Source organism: Haemaphysalis longicornis, unplaced genomic scaffold (assembly GCF_048455015.1).
Source record: "Haemaphysalis longicornis isolate Haplotype H1 unplaced genomic scaffold, Haemaphysalis longicornis Haplotype H1 scaffold_3, whole genome shotgun sequence".
Classification (NCBI taxonomy): domain Eukaryota; kingdom Metazoa; phylum Arthropoda; class Arachnida; order Ixodida; family Ixodidae; genus Haemaphysalis; species Haemaphysalis longicornis.
Window position 1 is genome coordinate 172,633,024 of NW_027526335.1, and position 17,341 is coordinate 172,650,364.

The following is a 17,341-nucleotide window of genomic DNA, read 5'->3' on the forward strand; positions in this document are numbered from 1 at the left end:
CCGGTGTTGTTTTAGCACGCGTTACGATAGCCCGAGGCATAAAGGAATTTTCCGGTGTTTTAGTACCGTGACTACATGAGGCGAACGACCATTATGACGGCGACGACGGCGGGAGAGAGAGAGAAGCACGTTTTATCCCTGGCCAGGCTTATTACGGATGGTTGAGCCGTGGAGGAGGAGAAGAAATAAAACTTTATTAAAGACGATAGTCTTTCTTGGGCTACTTAAACCCAGAAATTTTCGTTTGTCTGTACGTCTGTTTGTCTGTCCATATGTCTCTTTGTGACTCGATTCAGGCAACTAGCCAAAGTAAAATGGATACTGCGCAATCGCCTTATATACTCACAGCCAAATATAAACGTCTACGCCCGGTTTATATGTTCATACTTGTGAACTTTGTGGAACAAGAACAAGGAATTACGCAAATATAAGACAGGAAATCAGTACACAAGGGATATTTACAGTGTTCCTTTATTAAAACGTCATGAATGCTTGGTATTTTTAATGGCAAATGATATCCTACATCTATTGCAGAAAACCACCGCTTTCTGTTGCCCGCGCCACCTCCTGGGTGCATATGAGAAATCACGCGGCAACAGCAACGAAAGGTTCCACTAACTAGGTTCCATGTTCTGCTTGGAACGCGTGTGGAGCACGGCAACGCGATTCCATAAACTTTGAAGTCGGCCACCTCGATTCACGCGCGTTTCCGCCGCACTGCAGCGTTGGCATCGAGGAACCCGGCCTGTAGCAGTGAAACGCGGTAAATTGAAATCGCCTTGAGCAAACCTTTACTGTGTTTACCTTTAGATGAGCGTGACGGAACAGGAACAACATGAGAGGTGAGCGGGAAAGCAAAGCAGGGCATTTCATTGGCAAATGTATACCAAGACTATCGTCTTTTGACGACATTTGCACCGAAAGGAGCAGATACGCGGCGAATATTTGCAGCAAGTGGTCAGAGAAGCGCGGTAGACTAAGGCTGGTGGCGACTTCGGTGGCTCTTTTGACCAAGGCTTCTTCTGTAGCCCGGTCGGAGCTACCGAACGCCTCTCTCCACCGCTCGCTGCTGGTGATTAGAGGGAAGGGGTCTTGGGGGCGCTGCAATATGGAATGACTTAGTGAGGCGTGCTCCACACATAGGGGACATGCTGATGAATGGAACTCTGTCGAATGAATGTGGCGCAGGCGTGCTCTGCTTGGGAATGCGGCCGTTTGCAATAGCCACCAAATACGCGCCTGGCGTATCATAAGGAATGGATGAGGTTGGGGGAAAATGTCGACGCGAGAGGCGGTAGTGCTCTGTTGCGTCAATAAATGTGATCAGACGGTCTCTGGCGGAGCGCGCCCCGTGGTAAGGAGCGATACTCACGCCGGCACGGTGTGTGAGTTCCCAAGCCATAGCGTGAGCAGTTCCAGTCCCCTCCATGCCAGTGTGGGCTGGGATCCATATGAGCTCCACTGAGTCCTCTGGTGGATTTTGCTTGGGAATTTTGAGCGCCGTGGGAGAGATATGACTCCAGGCAAAGTATTGAACAGCCGTTTTTGAATCTGTGAATATAATTACGGGATGTGGCCTATATGTGAGGGCTAAGGTAACTGCCATCTCTTCCGCCACAGTAGGGGAGGTGGTTATGACTGTGAGGGTGTTGAGTGGAGCAGTGCTTTTTTGACCGGTGATCGCTATAGCGTACGCCCCGTAATGCCTGTATTGCGCTGCGTCAGAGTATACTACTTCCGAAATATTTCTCACTTGCCTGGTGAGAGACTGCCTCTTGCTTTGCGTCGTGCCGAATTATGAATAGGACGCATGTGCCTAGGTAGAGGCTTTACGATTATTTGCCGGAATATATCAGCAGGGATGGGTAATTACATCTGAGTCTGCTATGAGACCGCGATGTTTTGCCGCGAGAATCTGCTGTCTCGTTCGAGTGAGCTCTAAGCGTGTTCTCTGATAGAAAAGGTGAGCTTCAGTGATCTCTTCAGCGGTATTATACACTCTGAGTTTGTTAAGCTTGACGTGAAATCTTTAGGGGGAAGTTGAAGGGCAGCGCTATACGCTTCCCTTAAGAGGCCATTAATTTTATCCAATTCACTTTTATTGCTCTAATGTAACGTAACGTGTATAAAACCCCACGAATGAGCAAAACTTGGATAAGGCGAAGTAGGCCACTTTCATCCATCCCGCGATTTCGATTTGTGATTCTTTTGAGGAGTCCAATCACTGCGTCCACGTGGGAGCTCAGATGCTTAATAAGCTCCGAGGTAGACCTGTTCTGCTGCATGGTGAGTTCCAAGACTTTATTTTAGGGATCCGCAGGAACGTGTGGCCCTGTACCTGGATGTTTATTTGGGGTATCGTAGCCCTTTTTTTTCTTTGGTGGAAGCACCGATACACACGATTTTGTAGGTGAGCACTTAAGGCCAGCCAGGGCTGCCTATTGTAATACCATATCCGCTCCTGATTGGAGAGTGCTCTCAATGTGTCCAACGCTTCCCCCAGCCACCCAATGGGTGATATCGTCTGCGTACATACCAAACCGGAGATTCAGGATCCGCCTTAGTGATTGGGCGACTGGCAGGAGGGCAAAGTTGAAGCGGCAGCGCAGCTTTATAGGCCCGAGCCCTGTCGACCAGGGCGCACTGGGACTGGGCGTCGGAGCGCGCGAGGGCAGACAGCCAGGAGTCGGTGGGTTGAGTAGGGGAAGAGGAAGCAGGGTGGGGTAGCGCCAGAAGGGGGTGGGGGGTGTCGTCGTAGTCCCCGCAATGTGGACAAGCGGGGGTGGGAAAGAGGGATGGTGATATGCGGGTGATGATGGATCTCGTGGGGAGAGAATGGGCTTGGATCTGTCTCCAGAGGGATGATTCAACGAGGGATAACAAGGGGTGAGGCGGGGAAGTGTGGTTCGTGAAAGCCTATGATGGAGGGTGATTTCACGGAAGGTGAGCACTCGCTCTAGGTGAGGAGGGGGATGTGAAGCAAGAAGGGGCTCTGTTGAGGGGCCGGTGTATCAAAGCTCGGGCCGCCTCGTGTGCCTTCTCCGTGCTGAATAAATTTGAGGCGCTAAACAACGGGGACCAAAGAAACACGTAGACACAGACAAGGCGCCTTGTCTGTGTCTACGTGTTTCTTTGGTCCCCGTTGTTTAGCGCCTCAAATTTATTCAGTATGTTCAACCAACTAGCCCTGATCAAGCTTTTGTTACTTCTCCGTGCCTTCTCCGTCAGGAGTTCACACAAGGGAGATGGTGCGGTCAGGAGGGGTTGGGAGCAGATAATTTTGTGGGCGAGGTGCGAAATTATGCCCCTGTAGAAATTTTCTACGGCCGTTTGTGAATCCGTTAATGTGAGGCTAGGTGTGGGGTGGAGGGTGGTGGTCCGGGAAATTGCTGCTTCCTCCGCCCCGTGGGGATGGACAGCGCGGATGGTAGCTCAGGTAGAGAGGGTTGGGGTGTGGTTCACTGCGGCTATGTGCCCTCCAATCAACACCAGCGCCGCGGCGCGGCAGCGTACGAAGCTCTCCCATAGCGTGGCGGCGACGTTTCACGACCAGAAAGGCATTGAAGGACTCTGGTATGGTTGTGTCTTGGTTTCGCTTGGTTAACCTTTGATTTACTGTATTGCCGACCCCGTCTCAAAGCCGTTTGGTTCAATGCAACACTCACAGATGGAGGCTGGCCGAACGCGGCGTTTCTCTTCGCCGGGCGCCAGGCGATCCACGTATCCCGAAACAACCAGGCGCCACATGCATGGAAGGCTGCGGGAAGTGGTCGGCTGCCTCGGCCGAAGTGGCGGCGGCGGCAGCAGCTCGTTCGGCGCAGAACCAGTGAAAGCGTGGCCTTGTGCGCAACGCCGACAGCAGGCCCGCGTAATAGCGTGATGCGCTTCGAGGGGTTTGTGGCCACGGGTGTTGGTCTCTGGTCAAAAGGTCATTTGCCCATCCTCCACAAAATCGGTGGACGAAAGCAGTAAAGCTTTGCTTTAAAAGGTGCGCGTGCACATACCTGTCTGCCCTAGGGATTACTGACGTCAACATTAAAAAGACCTAATTTTCTCATACCTTTCTCCTAAATTCTCTGTCACCTCTACCCCCCGTGCTAAAGCTTTGCTGGCAATCAACTTTTAGTAAGTGGAGTGTCTCATGATTTTTCCACTCTCGCAATTCCACAAGACGGTTCAGGCTCCCACACCATCCTGCTACTTGAACACACAATTACCCGATTGGCGCAACTCCTTAAGCGCATCACGCACCAACGTACTGGTTTCAACGAAGCTCACACTGCCCGCTTTGTGCCAGCTTTCTCCATCAGTCGCATCACATATGGAGAACCTTAGCCATTTCTTAAACTAGCAGAGCACAAGAGACTGCAACATTTAATTAGGCAAGCGTACAAAACAACAGCTACACCTCCACTGATTTGTTTTCCCGCTTGGGTACACATAAGAACTTGACAGAGCTCTGTGAAGCTAAAGAACATCCCAATTTCAACGCCTCAAGGTTTCGTCCACTGGCTGTAGTACCTTAGCTCACCTTGGTTATCCGAACCCGACTAAGCTCCATTGCCTGGCACGCCTCTGTCGTCCTCCCCCAAGCATCGTCGCATTAAAGTCTCACCCCCTAACACAAAACATGCACCCAGGCATCTAAGACGGCCGTCGTACCGCCACACCAACTATATCTACATAACTACCAACCTCTGTCCGATAAGCTCTGCACCGATTCAACCCCGTAACTCCACCCATCAACCTGCGCAGTCACCGCTTCAGACAGCCCAAAACATATCATCGCGACGACCTCCACGCAGCCCTCAACTCAAACTGAAGTTGAAGGAAAAGAAATAGTCATTGTACCCTCCCTCGTCGTGATAACCTCACTGTCATCACGGACTCGCAGTAAGCATGTCGACATCTACAAGGCCTCCTCCTTCACACTTCCCTATCCATCTTTGAACACTCGACTTATCTCCCCAAGGAGTGCCACAGTTTATGAACTCCTGGTCATTGTGAGTTGGCCGGCAATGTAGCGACGCATGACGCCGCCTGAGAAGCGGTACACCGAGCCAGTTCTCCAGAACCCCTCATTTCACCTTCGATTCCAACCCCCTGTTCACCTGCAACAACATCCTCCCACATTACAAGCTCTCTCGCGGCACCCTTCCTCCACCTCTCCCCTATTTCCAAGAAAGGCTGATGAAGTCACTCGCCATCTACTTCAAGCCCGCGCGTTCCCTAACCATGCACTCTGGCGTTTGATCTTCCCCACTTCTCACTCTCCGGAGCGCAAGTTTTGTCTCCAAACAGGTATTGTTAACCACACCGTACTAAAATTCCACACCGCTGACGTCCTTCCCAATCTCCACCCCTCCTCTACACAGTAGGAGGCCAAGCTGTCCAGTTCTGTGTCTGGCTCCCACTTTAACCTGGTGAGACAGGCCCAGAAAGCCAACCAGAACCCTGACTCTCGGATTGGTCTGCCTCCGGACACGGAGTCAGATGGGGCTTAACAAAATTTTATTCAAGGGGGGTCTCTACTTCCGTACTTCGCCTCCTCAATGGATATATTCACTTTCACTTTCACTATTAAGTGCGAATGCACTTTGTAAGCGACCCTGAATTCCGGTGACCGCCGTCCGTCCACATAGCAACAGCTGCGGGTGCGCGCGCTCCTCGTCTTCCTTGGCAACGGGGGGAGATGGGCGACATGACACATACCCACGTGGGGGATTGGCCAGGAATCTCCTCGTCTTCCTTGGCAACGGGGGGAGATGGGCGCGCGCTGCCTGGCCGCTGACATGACAAATACCCACGTGGGGGATTGGCCAGGAATCGGGCGTGAGAAGGGCTAATGCACCCGCTTAAAGGAGTACTGACACGAAATTTCAAAGCTGAGATCCGCTCTAGCAATCAAGTACAACGACAGCACAAATAGGTGTCTGTGAATAAATGCATCTTTCTTTCTTTGTAGTTGTGTGTGTGTGTGTGTGATCTCTCTTTCGCGAACATTACCGAACCGCGCAAATTCAACTCCTGCATTCGCACTTCCACATTGTTCCCCTCGGGGAAATGCGGGGAAATTTTTTGTTTATTTCCTTAGAGGCCCCACAGGATGCTGTTACATACGCGGTGGTATGTACAACATGGTTACAAACGCTACAAGTTAACACTCCAGATAAAAAGACACGCTTCGAATAAAGCGTAATGAAAAGGTAAGTGAAACAATATCGTTGGGAAGGCCTTTCTATGTTACACTACGCATTTTCACCCATCTGCTGGTCATGGTTAATTGAGCGTCGCCGAAGGGCAGGCGGAGCTTGCTCTCGTTCCCGCGTGTACACGCGCCTGTACGAGAAGACACCGGCAAAAGTGTTGGTCCAGGAGCCCTTCAAGTATAACACGCCTAGTGAAATCAGCCAGCGACGCTGGGGGTTTAGGGCCCACCGCTCCAGAGAGGCCGACCAACGTGGGCGGGTGCCGCAAGGTGGCGAGCAGGCCCAGGACTTTGGGGCCGAGAACCGACCGGCGCCCGAGCCAGTAACTGCTGCGGCCGCCTCCAAATGCAGCGGTCTACTCCCCCAGCCACTGCGCTACCTTGCATTCTCGCATTCCCCCTCCTCCCCCATTAAATAGTTCCAAAATAAAAAAATTAGGGCGGATTCGCACTAGTTTCTCGAGGACTGCGCAAGCAGTGAAGGCAGGGGAGTGAAACTTCATATTCCGTGCATGGGACGTGATATTCGTTCAAAGCACCGGACAATCCCCTGGCGTTTGGGGGTGGTACTGAAAACATGTCGGTGCGTTGCAGACACGCAAAGGGAGACGCGTCCTTGTTGAGAACTGAAAAGCCGAGCGTGAGGGAACGTTGGCGGTTCACCATCAAATTCAATTGGGATGATCAAGGAAGGAAAATTGAGCGAGTGAAAGATATTCACAGGGCGAGCGCGCGACCTACTTCCGGTTCTGTAACCCGCCATAGGCTCAAAAGGGCAATTGTGTTATGATTTATGAAGTGATGCGCATCCACTTATTTTTGCACTACTTCTTTTAAGTGCGAATGCACTTCTTAAGCCACCCTGAATCACGCGTCCACCGCCGTCCGTCCATCCGCACCACATACCCACTTAGGGCGATTGGCCAAGAAGAGTTCCTCATTTCTTTAGCACATACCCACTTAGGGCGATTGGCCAAGAAGAATTCTTTCGCATCACCCGTGCATTCCCACTTCCCCATCGACGACTGCTGCTTCGCCAGGAGCGGAAGTCGGGGCGAGTACTGCGGCGTCTACCTCGTCGGTCACGTCTACGCGAACCTCGTGTCGCATGCCGTGTCCACCTCGCCGGTCAGGGACGAGTCGCCGTACAGTGCCGTCTACACCGACGCGTACTCGGGCGACGGAATCGTGGTCGACACCCTCTACCTCGCGCCAAACATCTCGCGCGACGACGTCGTCGAATACGTGGACGCGGCGATGGAGAGTGTGGCCAGGCGCGTAAAGCCCTCGGACCCGGTCGTGGTTGTTGGGGACTTTAATGTGGACGTGCGAAAGGGCGGCGAGTGGTTGATGGAATACATGCTCGCCAAAGAATACTGTCGTTTCACTTTACTTGCGTGTGTGTGTGATCTCCTGGAACATACACTTTAATTCACCAAGATTTCCAGAGAACGACTAACGGGGTGTGTGAATCCCCACTTGATCACGCGGGGGTGTTAAATGCAACTAACGGGCGAATGCCAACACAGTTCAACATAACTCCCCCTCATAGCATCACCCGTGCATTCGCACTTCCCCATGCTCCCCTTCGGGGAAATGCGGGTGAATTTTTGGTTTTGTAGAGCACAGAAAATAGACAAGAATAAATGGCCGAGTTTTTTTAGATTTTATTGCCTAAAGGTACCATTCCTACACTAAAAACACAACTTGGATATTTCACGCTTTTAGTCGCCTAAAAACGTGTAGGGCACATGTCCGCACGCTAATAAGTAAGTATCAAGCCAACCAGTGCATGTGTGTCCAGTGCCTTGTATGTCAAGGTCTGCGTAGTCTCTGCTGGAGAAATGGGCAGAGCACAGCCGGTGGCTGCTGTAGAGCTGACAAAATCATAAATGATCCAGGTCCTGCCTTATCGCATTATGGAGCCAAACGCAAGATCTGGAACATCAACGTGCACGTGAGTAGTATTTGGGTTAGAATGAATACTAGCTTTATGTCTGCTTTCATGCGCACACAAGATAGTTTTGACAGAAACCTGGCATGTGTATACGACAAAACGTCATGTGATATATTTCGAAACTTTTTTTCTTAATTTAACTTTTGCTACCAAGGTTACTTCTGACAACACCAATCCTGAGGGTAAATTTTAAATTAAAATCTACCTTTATTATTATTATGAGACACAGATACATGTTTCTCTTTGTGCGATCATAATGTTCAATGGCAACGCCCCATCTTTCCTTCTAATGCAAAATATATTTCGGTGAAATATTACAAAATATATATTGCAATTATACTTCAACGGACACTGAAGTGATATAAAAACATTGCGGGATTGCTAGCGCAACTTGTGGTCCGGAGTCCCCAGGCCATGTTTCGACCACTCTGGACGCGTTTACGCGATTTTATTTAGTAGAAAATTTAATTCGAAAATGCTGCCCTCCTCTCTTTACGCTGACCCATTTTCTGTGGCGTTTTCGTGTGACGTCGGAAGGAGCCGAGCTCGCAATTGGCTGCACTACTGCACGGCTCCCCGGTCTTCAGACAGAGTCAGTCGGCCCAGCGTTTCGTCCGCCGGCCGCCGGCGGGTGGTCGCAATTCGTTTGCTCAGTTGAAACAAAGACAGGACACGTTTGTCAATGGAAGAATGTGCCTTTCTTTACTTGGTTAGTTTGTACACTGTATCTAGCTCCAAGTCAAGGTCGCTTCACACAAGCGCTGCACAAGCGCACATGCGGCACTTCGCTGACTGGTACGCCAGTAGGAAAATATAAGGCCTCTTGAAGGCGGGAGGAGAGTCAGCGAAGTCAATATAGGTAGTAAGGAAATAAAATCAACTGATATTTTTACCGTACAGCGTAAAACTAGGGTGCGGGAAGCACTTTTTTGCGCTGGGCGAACAACCACAGCGGCCAGCAGCACGACTACGCATCTGCGAACGCTTTTCCGCCTAAGAAATACAATTGCTAGACGGGAGATATTGTGGAAACTTGGGGGATGGTTACTGCACGAGCGCAAAACAACAAATAGTCACCTAAGCTGCTTAGAATGCTAAAACTAAATAAAAGTGTAAACTGGTTATACAATATACACCTTACATTTACAATCCCGGTAGCGCGGAACTACCCAGGCTGTTGCTAGAGAGATGTGGAGGTGTCCAGGAATAGACCACATGGAGACCGGAGCTCGGGAGGTGTCCCTCACATTGAAGGATGGCGTCTCGGTCGCTGACATACCGCACATGATGGACATTTATGGGAGCCAGTGCCTTGTACTGGTCCCTGGCAGACCACCTCTTTGTCTGCGTTGCAACAGGATTGGGCACGTACGGCGGCAGTGTCGTACCCCACGGTGCACCGAGTGTCGTCGGTATGGCCACACCGCAGAAAGGTGTGTCATGACATTTGCGGACAAGCTCCGACAAGGTAACGAATTACCAACTGATGAAGATGTGTCCGCTCATGTCATGGATGTCACGGAGGTAGTGGACGCATCGGGGGAAGTTAGCCAGCCAGTGTTGGCGGGACCTCCCGAGGCTGTGCCAACAAATCCTGCAGCGGGGAAGAGTGAGCAAGTGGAGCCCCATACGGTGCCACCTGGTCAAGTGATAAGTGGATCGACAAGTGATGAGCAGGGGGAGCCGATTGGCATGAATTCCGCGACTCCCATTGACGCCTTGGAGGAAGACCATGCTTCAGTACCACTGCCTGCCAGCGATGATGAGAGGAGCGACTTGTCTCCCGGTGATATTGGGGGCGGTGCTTCCGTTACTTGCCCCCTGGAGATTGCTTCATCATCTTGGGCGGATGCTGTGGCTTTGCCTGGCGACGTTCCGGGTGGTAGCAGCGGGCCGATGAAAAGGCCTGCTCCTGTGGATGGCGAGAAGGCATCCATCGCGGGCAAAAAGCAGGCGTCCACCGTACTGGACTCCTCCGACGCTGCTGTTCTGGCTAGTGGTCTTGTGCCGCTGGCTGGTTCCAAGAAGCCAGGAAAGGTACTGTGATCCAAGGCCATCCGCAAGGGTGGTTTATCTGGAGGTGACAAGGACACCTAAGATGCTCCCACAGTATGGCAAGTGTCACAGCACTGCACGCTGCCACACTTAATGTGAGAGGCCTGAGGAACAGGAGACGACAGTACCAGCTTTTGCGCCTCCTTAAACGGATGGACGTGAGCATTGCGGCCATTCAGGAAACAAAGCTCTGTGGAGATGAGGACATATCGGCCGCATTAGAGCCCTTCTTAGAGCAGTACAGTGTTTGTGTTAGCCACTCCGCAGGCTTGTCTGGGGGATGCTTTGTCTTCATCAGCAAGGGCATAGGGTTTTCTTGTCTCTCGTGTAGCACCGATACTTCGGGGCGGTTTATTTGCTGTGACCTTGTCATTGCAGGTGTTGAGTGGCGTGTCATTTGCCTATACGCCCCCGTGAACTGTCGTGAGCGTACGTCGTTTTTTCTGTCGGTTCGGGATTTTCTACGTACGCAAAGAAAAGTCCTCCTCATGGGGGACTTCAATTGTGTATGTAATGTGCAGGATCGTTCTAGGCTTAGCGTGCAATATGACCGCAGCGCAGCCACCCTGGCTGATCTAGTGCACGAGCATGGTCTTGTTGATGTTGGAGAGAGGAAAGGGAGTTCCGTGCACTTCACTCACTTTCAGTGTACCTCGAATGCACGCCTGGATCGAATTTACATTTCTGCAGAAGAAGTTTCTGGGATTTCCGACTATACTGTGCGCCCTATTTTTTTCACCGATCACTGTATGGTATCTGTTTACTTCGGTAGCTCAAAGCCGCGTGGTGTGCTGCCTCAGTGGGATCTATGGAAGCTCAATGTCTCCTTATTGGCCGATGAAATCTTTTGCAGAAGTATTTCGGAGTGTTTACACAAAACTTTTGCAATAGCTGAGCTTTCATTATATCAACAATGGGATCTTTTTAAGCAAGAGGTGCGAAACTTGGATATAGAAGAGTCAGCTCGTCTTGCGTTTCTAAAACGCTTTCATGTTCGTGAACTTTCCCGTACACTGGTGGACCTTCACAAACTGGAGGCAGCAATGCCTGGATCAAGTATAGATGAAATTGGCGTAACTAAAGGACAATTGCAGCAATATGTTACTGAAAAATACCACGGTGCATTAATTCGGTCCAGAACACGAAGGTTTTATGACAGTTATCCCACTCGCCGTTCGCTGTGTGATGAGCGCCAATCGGCTCTTCCAAAGGAGATAATTGAGATTAATTATAATGGTACTAGGTATACCGACTCAGCTGATATTGCCGGTGCATTCCATGCTCATTACAGCAGGTTATTTGGTGGGTCCAATGTCGTGGGTCAAGAGCGTGGCTTTCATTCTCTCATTGGGGCACTTCCAAGGCTTGCGGATGATGAGTGTGCCGGGGTTTCCGGCCCTATTACACTGGAAGAGGTTAAGATTGCCATCTCTTCGCTTAAGACAAACAAGACCCCTGGACCGGATGGACTGAGCGGGGAATTTTATCAGACGTTTTCTGATATCCTCGCTCCAGTCCTCTTGGACATATTCATAGCCGCATACGATCACGGTGTTTTGCCCCCTACCTTTTACTTAGGGCACACAGTGTTAATACCAAAAACTGCGGATGAACACAAGCTGAGATCTGTAGAGGGCTATCGGCCAATCTCTCTCTGCAATGTTGACTATAAAATATTCGCCAAAGTTTTATCTAACCGTCTTCAACAGGTAATTTCTAGTTTAGTTGGTTCTCACCAAACGTGCGGTATTCGGAACAGAAGTATTCAAACGAATATACATATTGCTCGTTCTATATTGGAATGCGTGTCTGATTCGGTTGAACAGGTGGCCCTTATCTAAATTGACCTTGCGAAAGCATTTGATCGGGTGTCTCACGACTTTTTATTTGCACTTTTGGAAGCGGCTAACGTAGGTGATGTGCTATATAGAGGCATTCAGCTTTGCTACAAGAATTGTACTACACAACTTGTCGTCAATCGCATCCTCTCGAAGCCAGTTCAGATCAGATCGTCTGTTAGACAGGGCTGTCCTCTATCGCCGCTACTGTTTGCACTGTACATAGAGCCTCTTTGTGTTAGCATACAAAAGAGCCAAAGAGTACGTGGTTTTTCGTTAGCGTCATGTGAAGTTAATGTTCTTGCGTATGCTAATGACATTGCCTATTTTTGTGTTGACAAGCGTAGTGTTCACGAAGCCCTTGCATTGACTAAGGAGTTTCGTGACGTGTCTGGAGCGGTCATGAATATGGAGAAAACTAAGGGGTTTTGGCTTGGCCTGTGGGGAACCAAACCTTCCAAATTTGCAGGTATTAATTGGGACAGCACACCGCTTGAGTACCTTGGCGTGCCTTTGCACCAAATAAGAAACTCAGGACCACACTGGTCTTCAGCACTCACGCATGTCAAGCGCGCCTCGCAGGCATGAATGGGGCGAGAACTTTCTGTATTTGCCCGTGCACAAGTCTGCAATGTCTTCTTGGTAGCAAAGCTTGTTTATGTGCTTCAGGTACTGCACTGTGCGCGGGCGAAAGTCCAGTCTCTACACAGAGTGTTTGCTACCTTCGTGTGGGGATCTGAATGGGAGCCAATGCGCAGAGATAAATTGTTTCTTCCTTTACGGTCTGGTGGTGTTGGGTTAATGCATTTGTTTGTGCACCAACTCGTGTCTCGGTTTTTCTTCTACAAGTCAGCGGAGCATCCATTTTTACGTACTGTAATTCAAGAGCGCATAAGTTACCATTTGCCGTTTCTCCTTGTTTCTACGGGTGAGGCGAACCAAAAGCCGCCATGGGGTTTTCTAAAAGAAGTTGTAGATACTTTTCATTTCCTTACTGCGCGGTTTTCTCTGGAGTACCTGTTTAGTCTTTCAAGGACAGCTATGACGAACACTTTAATTCATAATCTATTCCCCGTGCCTCTTTATCGCCAGCCATACTTGCGGGACCCTACGAATAATGTTTTAAACCGTGTCAAGTGTATGTGCGTGCCGCCAAATGCCAAAACGTTTTTCTTTAAGCTTCATTCGCAAACGCTTCCAGTTAAAACATGGCTGCGAGACAAAGGAATGTCGATCCCTTGGTTAGACAATTGCCGCTTGTGCAACCAACCAGAAACTATTGACCACTGTTTTGTGCTGTGCCGTGATGCGGTGTTTTAGATGCAGAGCATCTGATTCACTCGCCTTGTCCCTCCGGCGTCGTCGTCGTTGTCGTCGGCGTTGTCCACCCCTCCCCCATTCTCCTCGCCGCGCCAGCTGCGCTCTCCGCCGCTCACCCCCTCTCCTCTCCGATAGCGAACACTCTCTCGCGAGGGGCATTGGATTGGATTCGATTTGATTCGATTGGCTTGGCTTGGCTTGGATTGAATTTGGATTGGATTGGATTAAAGTGGATTGTGTTTGATTGTGTTGCGTCATAGCCGTGGCACGTTGCGTCATAGCCGCGGCAGACGCGCTGGGGCCGGCGCATGTGCAGTACTCTCTCTTCCGCGGTTTCCTCTCCTTCGGGCGCGCTGTGCATATAACCGTTGTGCCGTTCTCCGGCGAAGCAACATCCACGCTGGGCTCAAACACCTAGAGTCCACGCCGCTTTACAAGTACGCCATCGTCGTCATCGACTGGGACCGGCTTACGCACTCCCCTCAACGTTATGCGCGCTATAAAACGCGGTCCCTTCGCCGCTCCGCCTATGCGTCGCATCTACACAGGGGTTCCCGCGAGGGGAGGTGGGAGTTTTTTCTGGGACGTTTTGCAACGGACACTAAAAAAGGACATTGACATCACCCCATACACCATTCGCTTCTTGCCATTTGAGGACGTTAATCGGGTGCCGTATGACGTTTTTGTGCTCCTAGGTTTGTTTAGCTTGTGGAAGTGCCGCATGACTGATCGGCATGCTGAACCCCCTAGGCCGACCAAGGTCATTTTTCGGGAACAGGCGGCGTTGGTACGGAGCGTTTACGTCGCGCAGAGTGATCCACCAGAGTGGCTGCATCTTTTGGATGCGTGCGTTTGCTTGCCTGAGTTTTGAATTGGTGCCGACCTTTGTTAGACTGACGGGCTTACCCTTTTCTGTCTGTTAGTGTTTATATTGTGTGTCAATTGTCTTGGCTGACTTCTCTCTAAAATTTCCATGTATTAAAAAAACAGCTCTGCCGTGGCCGAGTGGTTTGGAGCGCTTCGTATGTCGCGCAAGTGTTTTGCAAGTCACAAGTTCGAATCCCTGCGGGTACGTGCTTGTTTTTTTTTTGTAAGTTAACTTTTTCATTTTCTCCCGATGTTTTCTATACTGAGTTCACCTTTTTTGGGGCCGCAATGTTCATTGCTCCACGAACTAGTTCACAGAACGCCCGCAGGCTGGCACTGGCGCTCTAGCAAGTTCTCGTTGGCATGCTGTTGCCATAAGCACCGACTGTTTGCGGGCGGTGGGCACAGGACAGAATCAACAGACCCTTGGCCTGGTGCGAACACGCTTTTTGCGATAGAGGCATGACTGAGGCAAGCTCCAAATATAGGGGAAAAGCGCATGGCATTTGAGCGTCTGCGGGGACGCGGAGGGCGTTCATGCACTGCGTAGGCCTCGGCTAGTGAATGCTACGATTCCAAGCCGTTCTGGGAGGCTTATCTTATGCATTTTACAGCCGACAACATGGCAGAAGCGCGGTACGATTATTACTGAGATATTGAGAATGCCCATCCAACAACGCCATTGGTTTTGTTTTATAGAACCGAAACCGAAACCGAAACTTGTTTGATTGCTAACCTTGGGCATCGTCCAATCACAGTGCCCTGTCCTCCCAACGTTACAGCCTTAGTTGGTGCGGCCGCCGCAAACCGCGCATGGTAGTTTTTCTTCTTTCGCGCTTTGTAAGATAATTACCTATTTGTCAACCGGATAAACGATGAAAAGTGTGCTAATTTGAGCCAGTCTACGCAGTGCAAGCAAAAACGGGACCTTGACAAATTCACTTCAGTGTCCCTTTAAAGCTGAAGCTGAAAGCTTGGAATTTAAACGTACAATATAAATTATAAGTATTGTACTTATTATAAATATTATTGTTATTATAAATAACTGCACTTTTGGCTTAGTTTGTATATTTATTGCTACAAATTCCTTCAGCTCAATTCCATGGATTCACGGGAAGCCAAAACGCAAAACACACAATTGAAACGCAATAAATTAAATAGCCTTCGTCTAAGCTCACATGTGAAAATAATTTAAGCAGTCACTATTTAATTAACGTAGTGTTAACAGCATATTTTATGAAACTATGGACCCTCCCTTTGAGCCAAACATCTATCGTAGATGCCTTTCTCCAGCTATGGTCATAAACAGGCTGATAATAATAGGGATAATAATAATGATAATACTACTATTAATAATAAGAATACCAACAACGGATCCTACTAAAATAACGCCAAAGCAGGCAAATAAAGGTAATAATAAGAGTGCAGATAAGCTCACGCTGTACTATTAGCTATTGTGTATGTTGTACAGATACATTTTGCTGCATACCCTGCATTGACTTGAGCCAAAATGTTTAACACACGACCTAAACGATTAAAGTAAAAACGCAGGTATAAACAAACGTGTGTAGCTAATGTTGTCATTGGATTAATTGCGAGATGCTCTGCCGCGCCTGTCATGTGCAATTCAAGGCGCAGAAAAAAATCAGAATATGCTAAATAAATACTCATATGTTTCAGACGGGCTAACCCCTATACGCATCCCAATCCTCTCCTCTTGGGAGGCTGCTGTGTCCAGCACTGCCGCGCAAGACCAGCCACGGCTGATCGAGCGGGCTCCCCAGATAGCGTCCGCCATTGGAGTCTTGGACTGAGCACCCGACTCATCGAGGCCGCTCTTAGTCCAACAAATGAGTTCAATAAATGTTTTCACCACCAACTAGTCATATGTATGCTCCACTAAATTGTAAAGATACTGCTGCAACCGCATCCTGCTGTGTCGTGCAACCGTAGAAAAGCACAACAAGCAGCATGCACGTCGTACCTTTCGTCCGCCGGGGTCCGGAAGAATTTTGTAGCAGCGTGGCGTGAAGAATTTAGATACCATTCAGCACAGCACGATTTGGATGACGGAGCGAAATCATTAATCCGTCTGTATCGATGAAACAAACTTTACGGGGGTAGAAGCGGTCTTTGGGAGACCGGAGACCGTAGCATACCTGTGCACCCGTCGCGGTGGCTCAGTGGTTAAGCGGACGGCCACCAGGGGGCCATGCAGTTATGACGTGCCCCACATGAGCTCCTGCTTTTGCTCGCCATTACCACGTACTCCAACCTTACCACGGCCTGATTTTGGTATCAGTCGACGCCCTGCAACTTCCGCTTTCCACTGACACCGGGATCTTCGTGTTACGGCTACTTTCGGTGGACAAAGCGGCCGCGACATTCTCCTACGGGTTAGCTGGCCACGCTAGGCCTAACCCCGCCACTTCGCCTATCGGCACACTGCACACTCCGCCGCGCACGTGATCGCGCTCGTCGCCGCCAGAGCCAGCGCTGCAGCCGGAGCCGGCGCCCTGCGGGGGACCCCGCGTCGGCCATGCACAGCTCCGAGACGACCACTTTACCTGACGCTACGGTCCCCCCTCCCTCAAACAAGAAGCTCCAATGGCCACGGACACCCAAGGTGACCCCATGGACACCCCAGCCGAAGGCGATATCGACCTTCCTGGGACTTGTACTACTACCGCAGACGACAACCGGTGGATAGAAGTACGTCGATGCCAACGAGCCCTTCGATGCCCAACTGCCGCCGATCCTCAGCATTCTTCACCCACCGCCACAGCACGAAGCAACCACCTACGATCGCCACCGCCACCAGCCCCGCTTCCACACGGAGACATCAAGATTGTCTTTCGACCCCGAGGCGGATTGGATCTGAACTCCCACGACCCCCTCACCCTAGCCACCCTCCTGCAAACGCAAGCCTTCCTTCCCCCTCATCTGCAAAATCAAATTAGGCTACATCTGCGTGCCAACTTCGTTGTTATCACCACTCCTCTGGAAGACCGCGCCCGTCAATATGCGGCGCTCAACAATCTCCGTATCAACAACCAGTTATACCCCCTTGCAACACACGTAGCGGCACCAGCAAAC